This window comes from Thermobia domestica, chromosome 1, assembly GCF_964235325.1.
Source record: "Thermobia domestica chromosome 1, izTheDome1.hap1.1, whole genome shotgun sequence".
NCBI lineage: Eukaryota > Metazoa > Arthropoda > Insecta > Zygentoma > Lepismatidae > Thermobia > Thermobia domestica.
Genome location: NC_137454.1, coordinates 84726502 through 84735487, shown reverse-complemented (window position 1 = coordinate 84735487; position 8986 = coordinate 84726502). Strand labels below are relative to the sequence as shown.

At 35.8% G+C, this 8986-nt stretch overlaps 1 long non-coding RNA gene across 1 annotated transcript in view; it reads left to right on the top strand.

Moving 5' to 3' along the window:
• LOC145686777 (uncharacterized) overlaps nt 1–8986 on the top strand; it is an 18266-nt gene extending 9280 nt beyond the window's left edge. Inside the window, exon 2 of the long non-coding RNA XR_014131649.1 lies at nt 133–8986. This is a non-coding gene — a long non-coding RNA (uncharacterized LOC145686777). The remainder of the gene's footprint in view (nt 1–132) is intronic.

Genomic DNA, 8986 nt, shown 5'->3' with positions numbered 1-8986 from the left:
AATTCAAATTGTGTAAGAGTTTTTCTTTTTTTAAAGTGTTCATACTAGTAGAGTGACTATTCGTTAATTACGTGTTCTTGTTCCAAAACTCACAATTGAGTGATTTAATAATATTCATTTTTGTATTTTCAGTATTTATCCATATCCATATATTCGCTCTTGGCAGATTCATTATGAATTATCATCTGAGTAACGATTTGAGAATTTAAGTGATCCTACTTCTTATTCCCTTGAGGAAAACCAGTGAACTTGTAAGAAACGGAACTCGCAGCGTGTATTAAGGAAAGGAGAAAGGATCAAACTCAGTAGTTCCATGGTAACCGATAAGAAACTACCTTATGTATCATAATTTAGTCCTCCTAGGTGCTCCTAAACCATTTATGCACAGTAAAACCAATTGCACATGTACAAATCCCATTGATTAGTCCACTTCAAAGTTTCTTTCAATTAAGGTAGGTAAGATTGTATTTAGCGTTCCTTTCAGCAGCAAGGCTATATGTGATGGGGACCTGCAGCTTCACGTGGGATCCAAACCACATGAGCTCCCGCCGGGATTCGAACCCGAGTCTCTTCATTCAATTAAATGCAACATTTAAATTATCATTTTGTCCATTCTTTCTAATTTTCGCTAATAATAATAATAATAATAATAATAATAATGCTGTAATGTAAAAACACTGGTTCTAGGTCTTCTATGTTCAGCTTTTTGAGACTTCTTTGTGCATGATTCAATAACTTGAAAATGTTGCATTCTGAATAATGTGATTTAGGTAAATAAGTTTGCTTTTCCAGTTTGTTACTATTACTATGCTTACGGGTAATTGAAAGTTAGTTAGTGTGTGTGTGTGGAGCCAAGTTCGTTTGTATGAATCAATCGGGATGCCATGTAAATGAAGACTTTTCAAGAAGACAAAAATAGCAGGGATGGGATCCAACCTGCTAGTCATACATCATCCAAATATAACTAGCTTGCCCGATTATACGACACTTCATGAATTGTAACGCTTAGAGCCTTTCTTTTTTAAGTGTTCCCTCGGAAAACATGTGAAACATACTTCGGCCCCACTCCCTCCGCCATCTTACGGAGGAAATCTTCCCTTTGCTTTGGGGAGAGAAGTGAATGACCTCGGCTGTGTTGCCAATTTGTCATTCGGTTGTTTGGTCTTGGCGAGTAAAGATCGTAAGCTACTTAGAATGGCTAAGCACAGCGAAGGTCGTGAAATAATTCGGAATATTTCAATGTGGCAACCTTGTCCGCATCCAACTATTGAAGGTCCTCAACCAAAGCAACTTGTCCCTCCTCTTTCGAGGAACGTACGGGAAACATCGACAACAGCGCCAGTAGGGCACACTTGAAATAGAAAGACTCTAGGAATGTAGCTGTTATTTATAAAAATAAGTGAGAAACTATAAGGTTACGGTGTATTTAGGATTGAGAAACAGAGTGACATATATAATTTTAAAACTTAGTAAAATTTAAGTTTCTTGTATCTCCGAAAATAATTTACCAGGTCTGTTTGAGAACCTTAAACACTTAATTATTTGGCTTCAATTTATTCTTGTAAAAAGTTAATTATGATTCTTTCGAAATTGGGAGGTTTGTTCTTTGTTTCCACCTACTTTTTGGTGTAATCGTTTCTTGACTTAAGTTACATTAAGTTAATTATAAGAAACTCCTAATAATAATAAAAGGTAAATGTCTCAGTCTATGAGTCATGGTAAGTCCTATTAATAAACAGTCACGCTAATAGATCTCGCTACCTCCGCTGTCGTGTGCTACTTAATAACGTAAATCAACTCAGTGTTATGTATAACGTCCTCGAATAACTGCATAAGTACAGTATGGAGTTTGGGGAACTCAAAAGTTAAAAAAATAAATAAATAACTAGCTCTATGACCTATTGAACCCGGAGGTTTAATGCCGCGTTCACAAAAGCTCTCCACTGATTTCTGTCCTTAGCCAACTGGATCCAGTTTTTACTTTGTATTCCTATTTCTGCTAGATCCATCTTAATATTGTCCTCCCATCTGCGCCTAAGTCTTCCTAGTGGTCGTTTTCCGGTTGGTCTTCCAGTTAATAATTTGAAAGCGTTCCTACTTTCCTCCATCCTGGCTACATGACCTGCCCACCTGAGCCTCCTAGACTTGATGACCCTAACAATGTTTGGTGAACTGTATAAATTATGTAGTTCCTCTTATGATATTTCCGCCATTCCACACTTCCGTTTTTCTTGGGTCCAAATATTCGTCTCAGGATCTTGTTTTCAAATACTTTCAGTTTATGTTCTTCCCTCAGAGTAAGCGACTATGTTTCGCAACCATACTGAACAACATGCATAATTATCGTTTTATGTATTTTAAGCTTCAAATTCCTCGACAGAATTCATGACGACGAGAGATTGTGAACTGAATAATACGAATTCCCTGCTTTTAGTCGACATTTAATTTCTTCATGAATATAGTTTTGGTCTGTTAATATTGGTCCTAGATATTTGAAAGTATCCACATTATCAAAAGTATTAATCGATATTTTAATGCTTCCATGCTAAATGCGGTGGCTCAGTAGTAGGGCGTTCACCTCCGGTGCTTGGAGTCCCTGGTTCGATCCCAGCTTGCGCCGTGTGGACTTTGTGGTGGACAAACACCGTACTCGTGGGTTTTCTCGGGGTTTTCCCGGTTCTTCCCACTTTCTTCATTTCATTCATTTCTCATCTTCACCGTCTCCTTTAGCCTAACCGGCATAATCGTGAGACATAAAACTTAAAGATTTCATTTCATTTATTTTGCTACAAAAGGAAGGGAAAAAATTCAGAAGAAAGTACTAGTAAACGTGTATCATCCAACCATTCATCAATACAGTTAATGGTCCAGCAATCAGAGCCAACATATACACCAAGAGATATCTACCGTAGTTGCTTCAGTTCATTAACACACATCATCATGGTGATCTGATAACTGTATTTTGGCAACCAGCCACTATAACAGGAAAACAACTAACTGCTTGATGGCACACACAGTTCAATTCGTACCACGGAATGCTAATCTACCAAATGTCCCATAGGTACGCCCTATAGAACATTTCTAGTTTCTGCTGCTACGAACGTTTATGACGAGGGTGGGAAGCCAAAACTGCATCACAGCTCGTCCGTCACATCAAGACCTAACGACGGAACTTGTACTTCGGGCCCGTCCAAAGTATGCCGAAGAGGGTGTGCTTCAAATTGAAGACCACGGATCTCATGCAATATTGTAACAAGTAAGACGATTTGTCAAAAGTTTATGCCTATGTTCATTATTTTTTGCACGTAGAAGGTTGAAATTTTGCACAAACATTCAGTCTACCGAGTAGTATTTACCAGATTTTTTTTTTCAGATTTCTGAGTTAAGGTGGATCACTAGGTGTTCTCGGTTCTATGCTAAACGCTGCTTGAATAGTGCGGCTTTGCCAGATAGTGTTGAGTGCTTTCTGATGTTAGATAATAAAGGAAGTAATGATGGAATTCTGCTTGGATACTTACTGGAGAAATTAGTTTTCGACCCTTACCGCAATTCACAGCTAAGTTCCGCTTCTCGAACTGCAACCCCAAAATCCAGGAATTTGTTTATTGTGACTACCACAGTAAACGTACAAATTTGGCAACAACGCATTATGGCGTTCTGCGCAAGTTTCTTCTCAAAATCTATTTCCTTAAATGCATATTAATATTTAAATAAAATGTGAAACATAACACGAAAACTGGTCAAATAATATATCTATTTCGTAATGAGATCGTTACTTTAAAATACTTTACATGTAAAAATGAATATTTCATAAAACTAAGCGCTTCTAGTAAGATCTAACAGCAAGTGCTATCTTGTGTGCTCATTGTAAAACGAATCAAATATTTTCTTTTATTTGTCACCTTTTTCGATATCAGAAGACACAACCAAATGAATCAGTGCCTTGTCTTGTAGCTGAAACATAAATTTATCTTATAGTACAATACTTATAATATGTAACATTTCATTGCGCAGTAATTAAGGAAATGAGCTAAAATATGTATTGACTTCCGGGTGGTAATCCACCTTAAAACAGGGGGGGATCCAGAGCGGCAAAGAGTTGAAAAAAGGGATATTTTTACCCAAAAAAAACTTTCTTCGGGATTTTCCCGCCTTAGATACATGATGGAGACACGTGAGTCATACCGTCTGAAAGGCAGTTTTATTCTGAAGAGAATGATGGGCGAAACATGACCCTAGGGTAATTAGGGATGTGTCAGGGAATTTTTACAAAATATCCTTCTGTATACGGGAATATGGTACATTGTCGGTATATATATTTTTTGGCGGGCTTACTTTTGTAGCTAGAAGATTGAAATTGTGCATAAACATTCAGCCTACCTAGTAGTATTTATCAGATTTTTTTCTGATCTCTGCGTTAAAACAGAGGAAGGGGGGGTTCAGACGGGCTAAAAGTTGAGAAAAGGGATATTTAGAACAAAAAATCCCTTTCTTCGGGATTTTCCCGCCTTAGATACATGATGGAGACACGTTAGTCATACCGTCTGAAAGGCAGTTCTATTCTGAAGAGAATGATGGGCGAAACATGACCCTAGGGTAATTAGGGATGTGTTAGGGAATTTTTTACCTGAGATCATAGTGTTTTGCGGTAATTTGGGGCATTGTGGGAATTCTTGATAAAATTTCTCCCGCCCTTAGTATTCAAGATAGATACTTGAAATTTGGCACACACATTCAGTATACCAAGTACTATTTATCAGATATTTTTTAGGTGTCACACAGGGCCGTTCCAGGGGGGCCCAAAGTGTGAAAAAAAATTCCCTTTGACATCATTTTTCCCGCTCCTGGTATATGGTATGAGTATGCAAGTGGTACCGTTTGAAAGCCAGCTCCATTCTGAAGAGAATGAGGTATTAACCATGATCCTAGGACAAATAGTGACGATGCAGTAGCTGCTTGACTGAAAGTCTAAAAAATACCCGAAAAACCCACAATCCCGAAAGGGGTAAACACATTTGTCTGATAGTGGACTTTTTCTTTGTATGTTAACTTTCGTTCATATCCGTATGTTTTCTAAAGGAAATTTCTTTGTGACTGATGAGAAATAGTAGGTTTGCTTGGTGTTCTCGAGTCTTCTTTGTGTTTTATAGCAGAGCAAAATTAAATTTAATTAATTATTTATTTTTTTTAAAGTTAATATGACGAACTTGTCCCAGTTTTGTTTAAAACTAGTGTTTAGTTTGAAAAAGAAGGCAGAAACACAAATAATATCAAATTTTATATTAGATATAATCTTGATGTGTGTCCCAATCCTGATTTCTTTTTTCTGAATAATTTCTACAACTTGGCTGCTGTTTTCTACTAAATGTTAGTGAATGGCGTATTTTAAGTATATTGATACTTCCCTGTGAGTGAGTGACAGTTGTATATACCTAGGTGCAATTGTTGTGAGTAAACGCAATATTAACACCAGAATGAAGAAAATGACCTGTGGCCTGTCAAGACATATATTCACTAATAATCAGAAAATTAAAGAAATACTCGTTTTACATAAGTTGGATTCCCTAATAGGATAGGCATGTATTGAATCTTTATATTTGCATAAGCAGTCGGGGGCTCGAGAAGGATAAAGTGAACATCGATAAGGATTGGTGTATCATTTTCAATAACTTTGTTTATTTGCAAAAATTAAATTTGATAATTTAATTTTTATCTACAATACAGATAGGTAAATTCTACATGTAACTACAAAACGTACTACACTCACGAAGCAGAAATCGTAACGCGTCATTTTAAACTCGTGTTTACATTTCTATGAGTGGTTAGTAATTTGATTTTTTTGTCTTTCTTTAAAGAAGAAACCGTGACATTAATCTACATAGAAGATTGGTTTATATTAGCCGAAGATCACAATCAAAATCTTATAGTATTTAGTTCATTAAGAAGAGGATCGTCTTCAACCAAATTCTGACCGTGATACAGGACTAAACTGGTAATTTCCACTATTCTCTAAGCTAGTAGCTAAGATGTCGAAATTATTTGGCAAAAAATCAACTTTAGAACATACACACTAGTCAAGATTAGTATAAAATCTAATAGTATCAAATCTAATAGTATCACATCACTCAATAAGTTTGTAGAATGACGTAAGTACCAACCTTCAAATGATACGTGTCACAATTTCACAACAATCTGACGTTTAGTTCACAAGTTACACTGGTTTTAATGCTGTAAACTTTTTGTAATTTTTAGAACGACGGAAAAATCTGAATTTCGTGTATTAATAAAGCATTGGTTTTTAATGGAGAAAAAATACCGTTCAAGCAAAGCAGTGGCTTGACAATTGTTATTCGGACTCTGCTCTATCGAGACAAATGGTAGAGAAGTGGGTTGCTGAATTTAAACCTGGCCGTGTAAACACCAATAATACTGAATGCGCTAGTCGCCCACGTTCGGCAGTTATTCCAGAAAACGTAAAAAAGTCTACAAAATAGTTTTAGCCGATCGTAAAGTGCAATTGCGTGAGATAGCTGACACTTTAAGGATATCAAAAGGCAGTTTGTTCACCATGTTGCTTGAACATTTTTCCATGAGAAAGCTCTTGTTCAAAGTGGGTATCGCATTTGTTCACAGTCACCCAAAAACAACAACGCGTCGACGATTCGGAGCGCTATTTAAAACTGTTTCAGCGCAATAAAAAGTAGTTTCTCATGCGGTGTATGACAATGAAACATGGATCCATCACTACACTCCAGAGTCAAATCTGCAGTCAGCTGAGTGGGCAGCAACCGTTGAAAGCCGCCCAAAGCGATCAAAAGCGCAAATGTCAGCTGATAAGGTTTTCGCCTCCGTATTTTGGGATGCGTACGGTATTTTATTCATCGATTACCGTGAGATAGGATGAACCATCAACAGCGAATATTGTATGACATTATTGGTGTATTTGACGGAAGAAATTAAAAAAAAAAGTTTGCAAACCTAAAAAGAATGCTACATGGAAAGAGATGTGACTCCAATAAAGAAGTGATTGCCGAAATTGAGGTCTGTCTATTTTGAGACCAAGGATAAAACGTTCAACGAAAAAGGTATCGAAATGTTAGAGAAGCGTTGGAATGAATGTATCATTCTTGAAGAAGACTGTTGATAAATAAAGTCGAATTTTACCTAAAAGTTGTTTCATGAGTCATCCTATGAACTTAGGATGTGTTATTTAATTCACACATTCTTGGTATATGTAGTAACAGTGGGTTTTGATGTTACGAATCATTTCCTTTTATTTAGACAGATCAAATTGTAACTCAAAGGAAATTAGATTGCATATTAACTAAATAAAAATTAGTACTAACCTTGCATCAGTACAGAAAGTAACTCTTGAAGTAATTTCAGCAGTCTCTGGTACTTTCATCAGTAACTTCTTAGAACTCCTACGCTAAATCCATTGTAGATTCTCTCATCTAAGAACTATTCCATAAGAGAAGGACGTTATTATTTAAAAAGTTGTACTACAAAACTATGAAAACCTGTACTCTTCTGTGAATTTTTTTGCGTAACGATTATCTATTAAACTGAGTAGTAGACTGCCTGTAAATGAAGACACTGCTAAAAAGCAGAAAGAAAAGAACCCTAATACATTCACACTACACCACTTCGATCCCAGCTCGCGCCGTGTGGACTTTCTGGTGGACAAACATCGTGCTCGTGGGTTTTCTCAGGGTTCTTCTGTTTCCTCCCACTTCATTCCACCATTTCATTAATTTCTCATAATCGCCGTCTCCTTTAGCCTAACCGGCATAAACGTGGGACGTAAAACTAAAGATTTCATTTCACACTACACCACATCATTAAGTCGTATCCTTCAAGTATTGACACTAAGTATGTGACCGTGGTTAACCTGTGCGTGAAACACTCAATAAAATTTTTGAGTTAACTGTGAATTGATATGTGTAGGAAAACAGAATATTATTTTTAAAAACATGTAACGATAACTAGCTATAACCACACTTTTTCGTGTATAGTTACAAGCATGTGTCCTATAGCACTTGTTTGAATAGTAACAAGTTAAAAGAAGAATTGCCTTATCTCCAAGTATCCAAGAAAACGTTCCTCCGCTTACAGTTTCGATATGGTGCGCTTACACCCTTCGCATCGATGAGGATGTAAGCCCACATCGAAACGGTACATGGAAAAACGCGTTCGTGGATGCTTGTAAGTAAGGTAACTGTTCTTTTAACTAGATCAGATTATCATTTGTATGATATAATAACATCTGTATAATCTAATGATAAATGATTAGACAGGTAGGACAAATGAGTTGTGAGTTTTACTCACACTGATCGTGCTTTTATAGTTTCCCCTGAATCACCAAATTGATCTCTGGTTGGCGTTTGTAAAATTGATTTATTTTTTCCAAATTCTCATTTTATATTGTGAATTCAGTTCTCATACTTCGAATTATGAGTGAAAAAATAAATAAGTAAAAATAAGGCATTGACATGGAGACATAATGGGACTCTAACTTTGTAGCGCGTACTTACCTTTTGTTTGCAGTAATGTGTTTTATCGTGTTCATTATTGATTTTGGATAATACAATATTCGTTATTATTAAGTTCATGTGTAAAAATAATGAAACTGCGAAAATGTCTTTTAATAAACCAAATCATCAGAAATATTAGTAGACTTATTAACAATACGCTTTTTTTTTCTTCTTATGTAAATGGAATTTTGTTGATTTATGTGATTTGTTTTATAATGCAGTTGAACTGATTTGATGTATAATATTTGTTTACGAATTGAAAGACAAGTTGTAATTTATTAGTCAATTATATTTAGTTAATGGTTCTATTACTTGTTCATATTTGGTATTATTATCAGTGTTTTACAAGTTATATTTTATTGTCGTGAAACTTGAACGGGCAACTTGCATATTTGAAATATGTGGAATATAGTATGTATGTACAATAAAAATAAATAATATACTTTAATGTA